An 18,940-nucleotide genomic window follows, 5' to 3' on the forward strand; every position below is an offset into this window, starting at 1 on the left:
GCTCTCATGTATCAGCTTTTTTTCTGTATGACATTATGATATAGTGGAGGTAGGGAACTTTTCCCTTTCCCAGTGTATTGCAGTCCCAGAGCTGGTGTGTATATAATTAGCAGAGGGTCTAGAGGAAGTCTTCCTGTAAAAGAACCATGTTTAAACTGTGTTCACTTGTTTCTTCATTGGCAGATTACCGTCTTAACTCATCAAGCGACAACAGATATGATGATGAATAGATAGAAAGACAGATAGATAAACATAAAAAACTTGCTATCTTTGAGCTTAAAACCTAACTTATGGCTGAACAAGATCCTTCATGCCCAATCAGTAGCCAGAGTAACAAATAAATCAATGAAAATACTTCATACCGACTTATCCTGTAACATTCTTATATTACCAGCAAACTATATATAACTTACTCCATACCAACTTATCCTGTAACATTCTTATATTACCAGCAAACTATTCATAACTTACTCCATACCGACTTACCCTGTAACATTCGTATACTACCAGCAAACTATACATAACTTACTCCATACCAACTTATCCTGTAACATTCTTATATTACCAGCAAACTATACATAACTTACTCCATACCGACTTATCCTGTAACATTCTTATATTACCAGCAAACTATACGTAACTTACTCCATACCGACTTATCCTGTAACATTCTTATATTACCAGAAAACTATACATAACTTACTCCATTCCAACTTATCCTGCAACATTCTTATACTACCAGCAAACTATACATAACTTACTGCATACTGACTTATCCTGTAACATTCTTATATTACCAGCAAACTATACATAACTTACTCCATACCATCTTATCCTGTGACATTCTTATACTACCAGCAAACTATACATAACTTACTCCATACCGACTTATCCTGTAACATTCCTATACTACCAGCAAACTATACGTAACTTACTCCATACAGACTTATCCTGTAACATTCTTATATTACCAGCAAACTATACATAACTTACTCCATACTGACTTATCCTGTAACATTGTTATATTACCAGCAAACTATACATAACTTACTCCATACCAACTTATCCTGTAACATTCTTATACTACCAGCAAACTATACATAACTTACTCCATACCGACTTATCCTGTAACATTCGTATACTACCAGCAAACTATACGGAACTTACTCCATACCGACTTATCCTGTAACATTCTTATATTACCAGCAAACTATACATAACTTACTGCATACCAACCTATCCTGTAACATTCGTATACTTCCAGCAAACTATACATAACTTACTCCATACCACCTTATCCTGTAACATTCTTATACTACCAGCAAGCTATACATAACTTACTCCATACCAACTTATCCTGTAACATTCGTATACTACCAGCAAACTATACATAACTTACTCCATACCAACTTATCCTGTAACATTCTTATACTACCAGCAAACTATACATAACTTACTCCATACCGACTTATCCTGTAACATTCTTATATTACCAGCAAACTATACATAACTTACTCCATACCAACTTATCCTGTAACATTTTTATACTACCAGCAAACTATACATAACTTACTCCATACCGACTTATCCTGTAAATTTCTTATATTACCAGCAAACTATACATAACTTACTCCATGCCGACTTATCCTGTAACATTCTTATATTACCAGCAAACTATACATAACTTACTCCATATCGACTTATCCTGTAACATTCTTATACTACCAGCAAACTATACATAACTTACTCCATACCGACTTATCCTGTAACATTCTTATATTACCAGCAAACTATACATAACTTACTCCATACCGACTTATCCTGTAACATTCTTATACTACCAGCAAACTATACATAACTTACTCCATGCCGACTTATCCTGTAACATTCCTATACTACCAGCAAACTTTAAGTAACTTACTCCATACTGACTTATCCTGTAACATTCCTATACTATCAGCAAACTATACGTAACTTACTCCATACTGACTTATCCTGTAACATTCTTATATTACCAGCAAACTATACTAACTTACTCCATGCCAACTTATCCTGTAACATTCTTATACTACCAGCAAACTATACATAACTTACTCCATACCGACTTATCCTGTAACATTCGTATACTACCAGCAAACTATACGTAACTTACTCCATACCGACTTATCCTATAACATTCTTATATTACCAGCAAACTATACATAACTTACTCCATACCAACTTATCCTGTAACATTCGTATACTACCAGCAAACTATACATAACTTACTGCATACCAACTTATCCTGTAACATTCTTATACTACCAGCAAACTATACATAACTTAGTCCATACCAACTTATCCTGTAACATTCGTATACTACCAGAAAACTATACATAACTTACTCCATACCAACTTATCCTGTAACATTCTTATACTACCAGCAAACTATACATAACTTACTCCATACCAACTTATCCTGTAACATTCGTATACTACCAGCAAACTATACATCACTTACTCCATACCGACTTATCCTGTAACATTCTTATATTACCAGCAAACTATACATAACTTACTCCATACCAACTTATCCTGTAACATTCTTATACTGCCAGCAAACTATACATAACTTACTCCATACCGACTTATCCTGTAACATTCTTATATTACCAGCAAACTATACATAACTTACTCCATACCGACTTATCCTGTAACATTCTTATATTACCAGCAAACTATAAGTAACTTACTCCATACCGACTTATCCTGTAACATTCTTATACTACCAGCAAACTATACATAACTCTATATCTTTCTGCCTTGGTGTTCCTTATCTTTTTGTACAAAGCTGCCTAGTTCTGACTATTGTCTTACTCTTTATTTGTCTGCTGCTATACATTTTGCATGTCCTGAACTGTTCAGCAAATGTTTTTCTGTTTTTACCTCCTTGTCCACAGTTTGATTCTTGTGAAATATTTTTTCACACAGGCCGTGACTGGTAATGATCACATTTGATCAGAGTATTAACCTGGTAAACAAATTTAAATAGCTATATATATATATATATATATATATATAGATATATATACACATATACATATATGTGTGTGTGTGTGTGTGTGTGTGTGTGTATATATATATATATATATATATATATATATATATATATATATATAAATAAATAAATACGTTTTTGATGTTTTTACTATGTAACTCAATGACTGTCTACTGTACGAACTAAAACTGTTAACTTGTAACCTATTATGTATTAAAATCAATTGTATGCTCTATATTTTGTTCTCTCATGTACTGCATTTGATTGTACTATGGAGCTTTTCTCCCCGGACCTCCACTGAAAATGGACCTGTATCCAGTCGGACTTTCCCGATAAACAAATGTAAATAATAATAAATATATCTATATATATATATATATATATATATATATATATATATATATATATATGTGTGTGTATATATATATATATATATATATATATATATATGGGTCCACTATGTAATCCCGAAATACTGAAATCCCGAATTTCAGTATGTTGAAACTACATAGCTGAAAATACTAAATCCTGAAACCCACAGAAGCGCGAAATTTAAAATCCAGAATGTACATGACACATACAGCACGCACATACACATACACACAACTTCCCCCCACAATCAAACATATAATCCTATACCACAGATAAGCAGGGGGTAAGTCCTCCTGCACCCCCCCACTTAAATATTCTAACTCTGAGATCGCACAGACACATAAAGGAAACTCACACCCATACATTTTACAGTCCCTCATACACACACATCACAGTCACAACAGACACGGACACACACTAAAGCCCCTAACCAACACACTTACACAAACATACTTACCTAAACTTCCACCCATCCATTCACACACTGCACCACTAGAAGCGCTAATTCAACATCTCAGAGCTTTGGGATTTTGAATTTCGTGCTTCTGCCGGTTTCAGGATTAAGTATTTTTGGCTATGTAGATTCGAAATACTGAAATTCGGGATTTCAGTATTTCGGGATTACATAGTGGACCTATATATATATATATATATATATATATATATATATATATATATACATGACTGTATAGCTATCTATCTGTATGTATCTGCCAATCTATGTATACGGGAGTCATTTAGTTTGTAGAATGCCCAAAATATCAAAAGTTCTGCTGGTTACCAATATTTCTGGGAAATGGGAGTTTGCCATTTCCCCAATGTGGTACGATCTTGGAGTCAGGAAAAAAGAAATATATATATATATATATATATATATATATATATATATATATATATATATATATATATATATATATATATATACACATACATAACTCTATGACAGAAGTTTGAAGTATGAAAACTTTGAAAGCCTGTCATAGCACTAAAAGAGTTTGATTTACAAAGGTATGAATACAGTTAAAATTGAATCATATAGATTTGAAAAAAAAAATCTATTTTATACAGAGGGGCCAAACCCCCTGCACCCTCATACCCCATGCTACTTATATATACCATCTCCAAGATCATACTACAGTAGAGAAAGGGTATATTCCCAAATCCTAATGTACCATGATCTCACAATTAAAAAGTCATGTGATCAGATGATTTTTCTCTGTCTTATGAGATAGATAACCACTGTGCCTCATAATAACCACATATCTATACCAACCACAGCAGTAAGCCCCAGACTGTCATCTAGTATCTTTTCTCAGCAGGACTTACAGAAATGACTTGAAGCATATCCAGGCTTTAGGGGTGCTTTGCTGAGTGCCTGAAATTGCACTTGTTATGATGTTAGAGAATCATGCTTTGTACTGAAACATCATAATTATCATCTACAACCTGTTTTTTTTCCAATTCATATGGGATTGGGGTATTACGTTACCTCTCTTAAGCTAAAACCTTTCTCCCACCTTCTTCAACACTCACATCCAACTGTTGCAGGTCTTCTTTCGTTCAATTTATTTATTGCTTGGCTGGAGGTTCTTATATCCTCTTGCCTTCCCCCTGTCTCTTCCAAATTTGCTTTACCATATTATGTTCTGTTTATCTCCACATTCGACTTCTCCACTGCAGTCTGTCTTTCTTCACTTTCTTTGCATTTATGGTTAATTTGGCTTCTGCCTTGATGTCCTTCTTTCCTTACCTATCCCGCAATATGCACTCTACTACCCATCTTAGGCAATTCATTGCCATCACCTCAAGTTTTTTGAGCTGTTCTTAGTTTACTGCTCAGGTTTCTGTGCTGCACAAATGCACTGGTTGCACCAGTGCTGGTTGCACCCCTGTTGGTTGCACTAATAGTTGCACAACTGCTGGTTGCACCACTGTTGGTTGCACTACATTTGTTTGCACCAGTGCTGGTTGCACCACTGTTGTGCACACCTTACTTTTCCCCTTCTTTGGCATTATTCTGTCATAATTCACATTATACTTAGTCTCATTTGTCTGCAGCACTTCTTGTTTTTGCTTTGACCTTCTCATTTAAGACTTTCTTTGTCCTTAATCACATCTCCCAGGTACTTGAAGCTGTAGCCTATTTTGCTGTCTTCTCTTCTTTCTCAGATTTTAGATTCTTCTGATTTTCTTTGCTTACTACCAGAACTATTGTGTTGTCTGTATTAATCAAAAAATAATCATTGCTGTGGTCCTTGTAAACATAAAAATATCTGTTTTATATCCATAAACATTTTACAAAGTAAGTAATTTTTCTTGGAAAAGCTACAAAACTGCACAGCATTCACTGGCCTTACTATACATATTATATTATTTTAGGTATTTTTTGTTTTATTTATATGTACCTGTATATGTGTGAGGTAATATGATTAAATTAGACAGTAGGCAGGATTTCCATAAAGTTCATGGATTTTGGCGCATTAATTTTGCAATATGTAGATGTACCACAATATGCTCAGAATAGCTCAGTGTACAAGGAAGTATTGTAGAAGCAATGGCACACTAACCAAACTCACAATTAATCCATAAATAGTGAGAAATTGTCAAAGTGCATTGTACATTAACAAAGTTATGGAAGACAATTAAAGCATCCTAACAGTTATACAGATATATGTATAATAGAATCTGTCAGTAAGGTTAAGGACGACTTCAGAATATAACTGACTCCATTATGATAGCAAAAAAAATCCAACTATCCCAATGAAAGCTGCATGACATTCAGAATACATATTTTCAGAAATGTGCCCAGAAATGTTTACAGACAACTATGGATATTTCTGTAATTCGTTCAGTAACAAAACATACTGGCTTCAAAGCTCCATGCCATTTGTAATATATATATTGTCAGCAATCTTTGCAGTAATCTCTGAGACAATTATGGCTATCTCTGTAAGGCATGTAGTGGAATCTGTAAACTTTTTAATAAAAAAATAACACCAGTGAAAGGCAATCGCAGCCACATCACTGCAACTAACATTTGCTAACAATGGGTTTGGGACTTGTGTGGGGAATACAGGTAATGCACACTCAAAGAAAGTGGGAAATAGAAAATAAGATGTGGGGTATGGGTGAAAAAGAGGGATAGAAAAGAGATATGTTGGAATGGGAAAATCTGAGGGAAAGACAGAGGGGCATGGGTAATTTTTTTTTGGTGGGAATAAGCCCCATTTTTTAAGACTCGAAGGAAAGGTAAAGATTGGGGAAGAGGAAGAGAAGAACATCACAGCAGGTGTGCCCACAGAACAAATGTCACAACACAAGACCAGCAAAGATTGGAAAAAAAACAGTAAAAACAGGTAAGTTACACAGATGGCGTGCCGCACAACATGGGCATGGTGAAATGCAGAAAAACATATCTCATTACAACATGTTGCAAACTGTGAGGTAGTCATGCCTAGATGTATATTACCAATGGGAAATGTGTACTGGAGGGTAATAAATAATGATCAAAGTACAAATCACAGTACAAACTGAACACATAAACACATGGCTAAGTAGTCCATCAGCTGTGCAGGTGTAAGCCAAGCAGCATCACAGATGAGCAAATACAGGTCTAACAATGCTAGATAACTCCAGCAGAGGACAGAACCAAACCTACAACCATGCATGTGAATGGCAAACAGCCAAGCACAGTGCCAAACAGAAGTACTCAGAAAAGCAACAAAATGTCTGCTATATACACAAGTAGGTGTACACAACCCAAATAAACATGCAATGGAATGTGTATATGTTACACATATATGTCAAAGGCAACGCACAGGTGGAGATGTGGTAGCATGACTGTCAGTGGCCTAAATAGAATGTGCATGAAATTAAGGTCAACACACACACACACACACACACACACACACACACACACACACACACACACACACACACCCCGATAACATGAAATAATATTTACATAATTAACATTACAGCTTAATAAATATTGCAAAGTGTACACATGGATGTCAACAAAGTACACTGGTTAACACATATGTAAAATGAGAACAAGAATGTATTGCAAGCATTAACCGATGACTTGTGTGTAGATGTCCCCCATAATAAAATGCCTATACATTCTGCACATGTCCGCTTTCTCAAACTAATACATTGCAATGGTCAATAATTGCAACAAAGGCAAACATATCTGCAAAATATGAAGGTGGAAGGGAGGTGGACAACTTGGGCCCACAACAGGGAAGAGCAGGACAAGGTAAGTTGACACACTGACAATGCATGTGCACAACACACAGGGTGCTGTAGAAGCCAAGCCAAAATACATTTAACAAAAATGTAAAATGTATGTCACATTGGCAGAATGTTTGCTAATGTCCACGGAATTGGCCATATATAAAACAGACATACTCAGTAATGTGCAATCTTTTAACATCAACATGCATAGATAAGCAAGATAAGAATTTCAGACACATACGCATATACTGTCATGCAAATGTTGAAACACATGCATGTACTGTCATGCAAATGTTGACTAAACAAATGCAGGTGTATGTCACCCACCCTGCTCATTACTGAGCGGAGGACACTCTTGTGAGCATCATTGCAGCATATCAGAGGTAAGCCAGTGAATGCTCATATATCAAAGGTACAATTGTAGGTTACTATGGATCTGACTGTGTGCAGACACATGTACAATCAGTTAATGTGTACAACTATTTGCAGAAGGTGTAAACTTGTGTGAATAGGTAATGGATGCAGAAATTTAAGACCCAGCAAACATGGTGTAATTTACTGTTAAAGAAAAAAAATATCTAACACTGTGTATAGTTTAATACTACATTGCTGTTTGATGAAGTCAGAAAATAAAGACTGCATGTAGCTATGACATAACTGTATATGATCCCATATGGTATTAGTATGACCAACCCATGGCACACACACCACATCATGACAGTGGGATATCATGACAACTGTCATCCAAAACATATGGGGAATAACATTTCCTTCTGTTGCACATGCATGATATGGCAAAACACAATTCAAAGCAATACCACAGTGTAAGTGATGGACTATGGTCAACATATCATATGTTGTCTGTCATTTGCCTCAATAAAACATATGTGTACAGGCTTAACTGCCACAATGCATGGAGGGAGGAAAGTGTAATGTATTAATGTGGGTCATGCACACATTGAAACAGAAGTAAATGTCAGACAGTGATAACACATAAGCATTGCAGCTACATGGTATGCATGCACAAGACTATATATACAGTCCAATCAATTATATGGCAATCTGCATGTTGGCAGCATGACACAAGTGGAGCACATAGACAATACGAGACTTATGGATGGAAGGGACCAGGCTGATGGGCTGAGACTCATGAATGACCTCACAAGCTATATCCCTGAATGAATCACACATAGCTCATGTCATATGCTGGAAGAATGTCCCTATCATGTTCTACATTTGTCTTCGGACCACATTAGTCACTACCTCCTGGATCTCCTTCTGGTAATCATCTCTATTCCAATCCTGGCATTCTCTTCTCCAGGTTTCAGGCATGATGGCTCAAACAGTGCTGCATCCAGCTTCCTCATCATTGTCATCATCATCACTGTTATCATCTGAAGACTCTGGCAGTAGCCTGGCATGCATTTGTCATCATTGTCTGATTTGGAGAACATCCACAGGTCCCATGATCTGTCAAGATAAAGCAATGTCTATCATGCAGCACATTCCCATGAAGATCAAAGCAGAACTTAATATGAAAATAATGAAAATGTACACAGGGTCTGACATACATTCATTATGGACAAAGCTACCTTATAAATACCTGCCTAAGAAAATCTCTTTGATAAACAGGACATCATTATTCTTTTGTGAAAACTTGCATAGGCTTAGAGACACCCTCCTGGGTTATTAACTTTGTAAAAATTATGAATGTTCAAATCTAGAGAATGTACTGTCTGCATGTAATGATTTATAGGAACAGCCACTAACTGTCATTGTTAAAAGGAGGAAAAAGTCATATGACAATGTTGTGGACAATAGGCAAGGCATGCAACAAACATATGAGCCAGGCAGCATGATGATTGGCTGAACACACATCAATAAATTGAATACAACAGTAACAAATATTATATATATGTAATCACTGCAGCCCGTGACATATGAGAATGTAATATATGTTGTACTAACAGCACTGTATGTGCACAACTATATGCGCTATCAACCTAAAATGAATGTAGATCAATAGCCTGCAAAATGCAAACATCCTGATGATGCTTGCTGATTATGAACTGTTGCAAAGAAATGTCTGTCTGCATAAGTGTCAGTAAACCTAGGCTATAACTGTATTTTAACAAAAACAACCAAGGTGATGTCGGCAGATGCAATACCAGTGCTGAACTGTAGGGTGTGCTGATTTTGACCTGCTGCAAAGAAATGTCTGTCTGCATAAGTGCCAGTAAACCTAGGCTATAATTGTATTTTAACAAAATCAACCAAGGTGATGTCAGCAGATGCAATACCAATGCTGAACTGTAGGGTATGCTGATTATGAACTGCTGCAAAGAAATGTCTAATGTGTACAAGTGTCAGTAAACCTAGGCTATAACTGTGTTTTAATGAAAACCCAAGGCAGATCCAATATCAATGCAGAACTGAAAGGCATGCTACACAGTTTGCAAACAGCAGTGTAAACAGTGACACTGTAGACACTCATTCAATCGGTATAAAGGCAGACTATACACAACAGATCAGCCACTAGAAAACACAGCCACACATACAAGTACACAAAAGCATACACTATAAGCAACAATCAAAGCACTAAAACTTGTAAACAAAACATCCATCACACCATATGTGCAAAAGATACACCAACCCAACTGTTATTTAGGTTGTGGAGGACAATTCAAATATTATGTGCTGAAATAATAGCTTGATGCTATATGATAGTTTGGATTTCAGTCACAGTTGTAAGCACAGCTATAGTATGATAATTTGACTTACCTTATTGATGCATGATGGGTATTTCTACATTCTAATCAATATACATGTTGTTTTGAAAAATATGGGGTTGTAAAAAGGATCAGATTAATTTAATTTTATAAAACAGAAAAAGTAATCACACTGAAAACAGAAAAGAGAAACTATAAATGATGTATTCCTCAAATAACAGTGATATACTTTGCTCAGGACAGTTTCTAGACAATTTATTCCTGAAGAACAATAGATAATCACCATACACCTTTTTCAATATTGCATACAGGTTTTTAATATATTTGAGCAGACTGGAGGACATGAGATTCAAACCTGCCACTAGAAAGAGCATCCAAACTCTAACCTTGAGAGCTACCTGTCTAGCTAATCCAACTTTACAAAAAAATGCATCTTTTGAATTCAGTGAAAAGGCTTGATTTTATGACATCATTTGGATGGAGGAATGGTCTACTAATATAGATCCTGGCTTAGGATTTCAAAGTATGAACATGTGCTGGTCATGTCGGTAAAGAGTTTGAAAAACTTCATTCATATCAGCACTGTGTTCAGAAATATTAACAGCAATGGAAATCATTCATTGCTTGGACAGTGGGACAGTGTCATGTATCATAGAGCTTATGTAAACAGAACCATACAAGTTTCTGTGTATAATGTACACAGTAGGATATTTGTGAGGGCCATGATATTCCTTGGCAAAGTGCATATTAGTAGACAAAAACATATATCTTCCCTGTTCTGCATTTCAACTGTAAGTCTGCACATCCCACTACCTCAAAAGATGAGGATGATGTTTTAATGAATTAAATATAATATTTAATGATAAAACAGACCTTGGTAGCATGTTTTCAAAGTATACAATGGTAACAAAAGCATTTGTCAGACATATAACAATCTGTAGCAAGCTTTATTCACCCTGCTGTTAAAAAGCTGATGTTTACAGATTGTTATGGATTAAAATATGTCTGTAGAAATTTTACAAATAACCAAGGGGGAATTTAATAAAGCCTACACAGTCTTTTTTACCATGTAGGCATCATGGCACACTACTTACATGAAAGTAAGCAGCTGTGCGATCCAGTAAGTACTGCTGAGTGGCGCGCACGAGAGTGCTAACACAGGCAGTTCCATGGCATGCAAATCACCTCATAAAGAGGTGATCTTATGCAAATGAGGCAAGTAGAGTGATCCAGCAAGCAGATAGGCAGCCCTGCAGACCCTGTGTTGGTGCCCCTAGTGTACACTGAAAAATTCTATGTTCAGGATTTCAAACAGACAACAGGGGCTGTAAAAAACACAGGTAGATGGACAGAAATGGCATAGCACATATGGTGGAATGGTGCTGCTGCTAACGAGGTAGGGCCTGGAACCATGTAGTTTCCTGGTTGTGTGCATGGATCCCTATGCAAATGAGGTGGAGTTACTGAAGAGCACAAAAGGGTATCCGTGTCCAGATATCCCTTCCATGTAGGCAGAGAACCATGTTGGTGTCCACAGAACAGGTAGCTGACATCAGGAAGGGGTAAGCTCACTGGAGCTCAGCTGCACATGTCTGCATGGCGTGCTGCTGTACTTAGCAGGGGGTGTGTGTACATTGATTGCTAAGCTTTATTTACCTTTGGGGCATGTGTTTCTGGATGTTTGCATGGTGTGCCACCATGCTGAGCATGACCTTTCAGGGAGGTGTGTACAGTGACTGCTGAGCTTTGTTTGTCTTTGCGGTGCTTGTTTCTGTGTGTTAGCATGGCGTGCTGTGTTGCTGAGAGTTATCTATAAAGCAATGATGTAGTAATTAGTTGCGACACTTGTTTAACTTAAACTAGTGTGAGTAAATGATGTTAATGATATATTAGGCAGGTGCAATGCATCATAGGTAGCCAATCACACAGTCAGTGCCTACAGCAGAGCACTGTAAAGTATGCATACACCCTGCAATCTGATTTTCCCCCATACTCTGCACCACTGGAGTACAGACTTGGGGAATTTTAAATGAAAGAATGTTAGGGGCTGCTGCAGCTATGCTACATCTGCATGTGCTAGATGCTGAAGTCAATGCTGCTGCTGTTGCTGCTGATAATAGGCCTAGGCAGAGAAGGAGAAGAGTGTTCAGGCCCAGGGTAACCTTCCAGGAGCTACATGAGATGGAGATTGTAGAGCACTACAGGGTGGAGAGGGACATACTACAAGAACTCTGTGAGCTCTGCCACCCTCAACTCAGACACCGAGCCAACCAAGGGAAACCCATCCCAGTGGAAGCTAAGGTATGTGTAGCCCTTAGGATAAAAGCTGAAGGTACCTTCCCAAGACCAAATGGGGACATGATGGGGGTCTCACAGGCATCAGCATCCAGGCTACTCCACCATTTCCTGGATGCCATGCTACCACATGCCAGTGAGCATATATATTTTCCCCTCACCCCTGAGGTGAGGGCCAGTAATATGCAACACTTCTACTGTGTAGCACACTACCCTGAAGTACTGGGTGCCATAGATTGCACTCATGTACACATCAAAGCACCACCCAGTGAGGAGGGTAGAATCTAGATCAACCGCAAAGGGTACCATTCCTTTAACTGTCAGGTCATGTGCAATGTCCAGGGCATTATTATGAATGTGTGTGCAGGCAGCCCAGGCAGTTATCACGACTCCTATATCTGGCATGCATCACAGCTGTACCAGATGTTTGCTAGGGCAGACATCCCACATGGCCATTTACTGGGGAATGCTGGTTATGCCCTGGAACTGTGGATGATGACGCCCATCAGAAATGCACACACATCCATGAAAAAATGCCATAATGAGGCACTCACACAAACTAGGAACATCATTTAAAGTTTTTCCTCTATATAGGTGGTATATACCAGGTCTAAACAATATGTAACTGTGTGTTTAAATTTTATGACATGTGATTTATTAGTAATTAGTGGTTGTATATTTAATGGAGTAGTTTGCAGAGATTAGTAGTAGCACCTGATGAAGCAGCAGAAGCTGTGAAAGTGCTTATGAGTTTTGAATACATTTTTTTTATACTGGAGGATTTTGCTATTTTTGAGTCCTGCAATTTTGTTGGAATATATTGCTATTTTATCTTTGTTGGACTCTTTTACCTGGGAAGGTTGGTGTTTGTTTTTATCTGTTTATTGATTATTTGGTTATTACCACCACACCACCCAGTGAAATGGCTGAAGGATGTGACATTATTGAGTTGGATTATACTCCGAGAGCAATGCAGTATGAGAATGCTAGAGGTATGGAGAAACTGCATAACATTATGTGCGGTAAAGTCAATCCGCTTATAGACTGTACATTTTATAATACTGACAATGATGTTACTACAGTTGATATAATTTAATTGAAAAGTAAGTACATGTAATCATGAAGAAATTATTTAAATTGAAACACCACCAGTTTCAAAAATTCCATTTAGAAGTGTGTGTGAAGGAAGAAATAATTCCAAGAGGTTTGCGTGTATTGAAAATGCCTTCGTAAGTAAGCGGACTTTGATGCTGAACTGATGACTGAATGGCAAAAGATTAATTTTAACTGCAGCTTGGGGTACTTGAAGCTGTTAATAAAAGCTTCAAGTTGACTGAATGGCAAAAGATTAATTTTAACTGCAGCTTGGGGTACTTAAAGCTGTTAATAAAAGCTTCAAGAAGAGAAGTGGAGCATCTTTCTCTGCTTGTTAAACAACATTATGATGAGTTGCTTGTTCAATTTAGTGTCGAGGTGGTTGACAAATTGAAATTATTGATTCACTATCAGTCTATGAAAGAAAGTTGACCAGGATTAAATGAAAGAAAATAGTGAGAGATTATTCAGATTTCCAAGAAGGTAACGTTTTTATATGGCCGAGATACATTAAGGTTAAGGAAAGTGTATCCAAAGTCAGTGAGCAATTAGTTACCATGATGACTTCTTTTCCATCCAATGATGTGACGACTTCCTCTTCCAAACCTGAAGTGACGTCATTGACTGTTTTACAAAGGACTGAGACTGAAAAGGAACTAGGAGCTCGAAGGAAGACGCTGCTGGTTACGTAGGAGCTCGAAGGAAGACGCTGCTGGTTACATAGGAGCTCGAAGGAAGACGCTGCTGGTTACGTAGGAGCTCGAAGGAAGACGCTGCTGGTTACATAGGAGCTCGAAGGAAGATGCTGCTGGTTACATAGGAGCTCGAAGGAAGACGCTGCTGGTTACATAGGAGCTCGAAGGAAGACGCTGCTGGTTACATAGGAGCTCGAAGGAAGACGCTGCTGGTTACATAGGAGCTCGAAGGAAGATGCTGCTGGTTACATAGGAGCTCGAAGGAAGATGCTGCTGGTTACATAGGAGCTCGAAGGAAGACGCTGCTGGTTACATAGGAGCTTGAAGGAAGACGCTGCTGGTTACATAGGAGCTCGAAGGAAGACGCTGCTGGTTACATAGGAGCTCGAAGGAAGATGCTGCTGGTTACATAGGAGCTCGAAGGAAGACGCTGCTGGTTACATAGGAGCTCGAAGGAAGACGCTGCTGGTTACATAGGAGCTCGAAGGAAGACGCTGCTGGTTACATAGGAGCTTGAAGGAAGACGCTGCTGGTTACATAGGAGCTCGAAGGAAGACGCTGCTGGTTACATAGGAGCTCGAAGGAAGACGCTGATGGTTACATAGGAGCTCGAAGGAAGACGCTGCTGGTTACATAGGAGCTCGAAGGAAGACGCTGCTGGTTACATAGGAGCTCGAAGGAAGACGCTGCTGGTTACATAGGAGCTCGAAGGAAGACGCTGCTGGTTACATAGGAGCTTGAAGGAAGATGCTGCTGGTTACAGCACAAGTACATAAAATGCAGGTTTCTAACAGTAACACTGGATTAGATAAAGTGTAACAAGGATTGAATCTACAACATCCTTTAGTCCAACAGGAACTCCTGTTCCCTTTACCGATAAAAGAATGGAAGTCACAGCATCAGAAACAATGCTCACAGAGCCACAGCAAAGAGAAGAGGAAACTGGAAGGGGACTTAGCAGGTACCCCAAATATCAAGAAGGCCTTTATGACAATAAGAACAACTTAGTATGGAACTTGCCTTCATATTTACTTACAGACATTGAGATGAAAGTGTTGCAGAAAGGTCTATCATTTATACCCACAAGGTACTTAGATTGTACAGATGTAATACTAGATATTAAATTATTCAGTAGAAATCTTATGTTGAAATTAATGTACAAAGATGCAGATGATAATAATGACACTGATGGTCCAAGAGTATTTAAGAAACCCAGTGTCTATGCTCTTGTTGATAACCCTCTCATCAACGCTTTTGAAAAACTTTGTATAGATGAAATGTACAGAATAAATGCCTCTAATGTTAAAGGTAATAAGCACTTTAATTTAACAAAAGATGAGTTCACAGCTTTGAGAAATATTCAAAATAATCATTGTATAGTGGTAAGGCCCACTGATAAGGGAGGGCCCATACCTATTTTAGATAGTGATTGGTACAACAATGCTATGATCAGTATGCTTGGGGACAGTGATTTTTATGTTAAAATTAATCAGAATAAAATTAAGCATATGACAATGAATGTTACTCATATTATGAATATGCTGCTTAAACGTAATTTAAAAGACAAGCGTCTCTTTGAATATTTTCTTGTTACAAATCCATTGGTGCCCATTATACAAGGGCTGCTGAAGCTCCATAAGAGTAGTGTATACCCTCCTTTATGCCCCATTGTGGCAGGGCGTAATTACTGTACAGAACTTTATTTATTTAGAAAAGATTTTTAGACCGATTTTGAACAAGATCAATCCTGTTTTAAAGGATACACAACAGTTTCTTAATTGTTTGTATTTTTTTGGAATAATATACTGTGTCTATAAATGATTTAATGTTGATTACATTGGATTTAACATCATTGTTCACAGTAATACCAAATGGTTTGAGTATAGAAAGTATCAAGCAGTTTTTAAGACTATATACTGGGACCAGTGATGATAAGATTACACTTGTATGTGTTTTGTTGAAATGTATATTAGAAAACAATGTTTTCTTGTTTGCTGATTCCTTTTATTGGCAGCGGAATGGCGTAGGTATAGGCACATCTTGTATCAATAGCTACGCTAATGCAGTTATGGCAATATGGGAATATGAACATGTTCAGAGAGGTCCTTTTAGTTGAAATGTTGTGTTTTATAGAAGGTTCATAGAGGATTTCTTTCTTTTATGGAATGGGACTTTGTTGCAGTTCTCCGACTGAAAATGATATTAACAACAGTACTACATTTTTACGATTTACTGCTACTACTTCTTTTAGGAATATAAATTGTTTTAGATGTTAGCATAGAGGTAGATGAGGGAGGCATCTTATTCACTAGATTATGTAGGAAACCATGTCATGTCAACCATCTACTTTCCAGGGATAGCATGCATCCACCCCGTATTTTAATAATAAGGTTTGAAATGAAATATTTAGAGCCTCAAGACTAAATGTGCGAGAGAATGATTTTAATAGCCAAGTTAATGTTTTGCATAGAGAACTAGAAGAGAGGGGTTATGAGACTCAAGACTTTCTGAAGAATATTAATGAAATTGAACATCTGAGGACCACCAAAGCTAAACCATATTTTTCTAGAGGGGATAATAAATGCAAACAGGCAAGAATACTTCAACTGAGAAGAAATTGAGAGTTCCTTTGTGTTATTCGACTAATGTTTCTTCCTATATTGAAGTCATAAGAAAATATTGGAATATTCTAACCACTAATAAGGATATAAGTACATTAGTAGACCCTAGACCCAGGTTTTTGTTCAAAAACATGAGGTTTCTGAAGAGAAAACTTTGTTATCCTGTTAGTAAATCATATGAATATAAGGTTAAAGCGACTATGCCCTGTGGTAAATGTTCTATTTGTCAATTAATTGACAGCAGAGCACAGTTCAAAGATCCTGACAAAAAGAAAATTTATCGTTTTGAAGTGTTTGCTACTTACAACCCTGAGCATATAGTTTACTTGGCCTATTGTTTAAAATGGTTGAAGTTCTTTTTAGGCAAGACTGACAGGTCATTGAAAGAAGGAACACATTTATTATATCAATAAGAACAGTAAAGTTAGTGCCCTGGCGGAGCATGTTCAGGCTACGAGTCCAGAGCACACATTTAAATTTATGGCCATAGGTAGAGTCTTTGAAACTATAAGGGATGATTATGTTAGAAATGTAATGGAATGACTAGAAGCTAAGTGGATAATCAGGTTGAGGGGTGACTGTGGTCATGAAATGAATGAGTTTGTACCTATTAACCCTAAGTTAAAATCCAGACCTTTAACTAGATAATTATGTTTGGCATTTTTTGTTATTTATTTAATATATTCTTATGTTTTTTATATGAATTTTGTATATTTTTTGTATAAAGTTTTAAAGGTTTTTCTCTGTGTTGGTGGTATATACCAGGTCTAAACAATATGTAACTGTGTGTTTAAATTTTATGACGTGATTAATTAGTAAATACTGGTTGTATATTTAATGGAGTAGTTTGCAGAGATTAGTAGTAGCATCTGATGAAGTGGCAGAAGCTGCAGAAGTGCTTATGAGTTTTCAATAAACTGTCTTTTTTATACTGGAGCATTTTGCCATTTTTGAGTCCTGCCATTTTATTGGATCACAGAGTGTGTGATGGGCTGCTGAAGTCAAATTTCCAGTGTCTCGATATATCTGGTGGAACCCTGTGGTACTCTCCAGCCAGTTGTACACATATGTTCACAGATGTGACATGCTACACAATATGATCCTGTGGAAACAGCTGCAGAATGATCGACAAAGGGAAGGGATACACAGCCCCCCACCAGTGCCTATATCATCACAGTCACATGTGGACTCAGAGGTGGAGCCCCCTGATGATGTCCCTATAGGCAGATGTAGGAGTGCTCAGTAAGAGACAACACATAGAATATTCACTGACAACCTAGGGCCCTAGAGACTGACACATTACTCCTACTGACATACATACAGTAAATATGTTGATTCCAGGCAACCCACACAACCTGTAACTATCCATGTATTGGCTGTGTATGGCTTGTATCACACAGAGTCAGCCCTGAACTATGGGTCTCTCAGCTGCTGCGTTTGCAAGGTAAGTCTCTAAGCTGCACACTAATTGTAAGGATTACTATGATATATCATTCTTTTTACTTCTCCAAATCGATGGGAATGGACCCCATTCCTACGTCACTATACGATTAAAGTTCATGAAATTAATATATGTATGGATCTGCTGCTGTTATGCAAGGAAATATAGTGGGCTAACTGGACAGATGTAATATCCACATGGGACTACAGATACCCAGTCCAATAGTATGTGCTCCTTAATAGTCACCAGGCCTCATGGTTGGAATATTCACTGCATCAGTCAAGGGAGATGTTAAACAGGGGGCTCACATGATATTTGGACTACTGTATATCCCACCAGATCATGTGCTGTTGTACCCCCACCCCCAACACAGTGCACCCATACAACTGCTTTAACAGAAAATCACCTATGGCATATCA

The sequence above is a fragment of the Protopterus annectens genome, chromosome 8.part1, assembly GCF_019279795.1.
Source record: "Protopterus annectens isolate FY-2018-M chromosome 8.part1, PAN1.0, whole genome shotgun sequence".
In the NCBI taxonomy this organism is placed as follows: Eukaryota; Metazoa; Chordata; order Ceratodontiformes; family Protopteridae; genus Protopterus; species Protopterus annectens.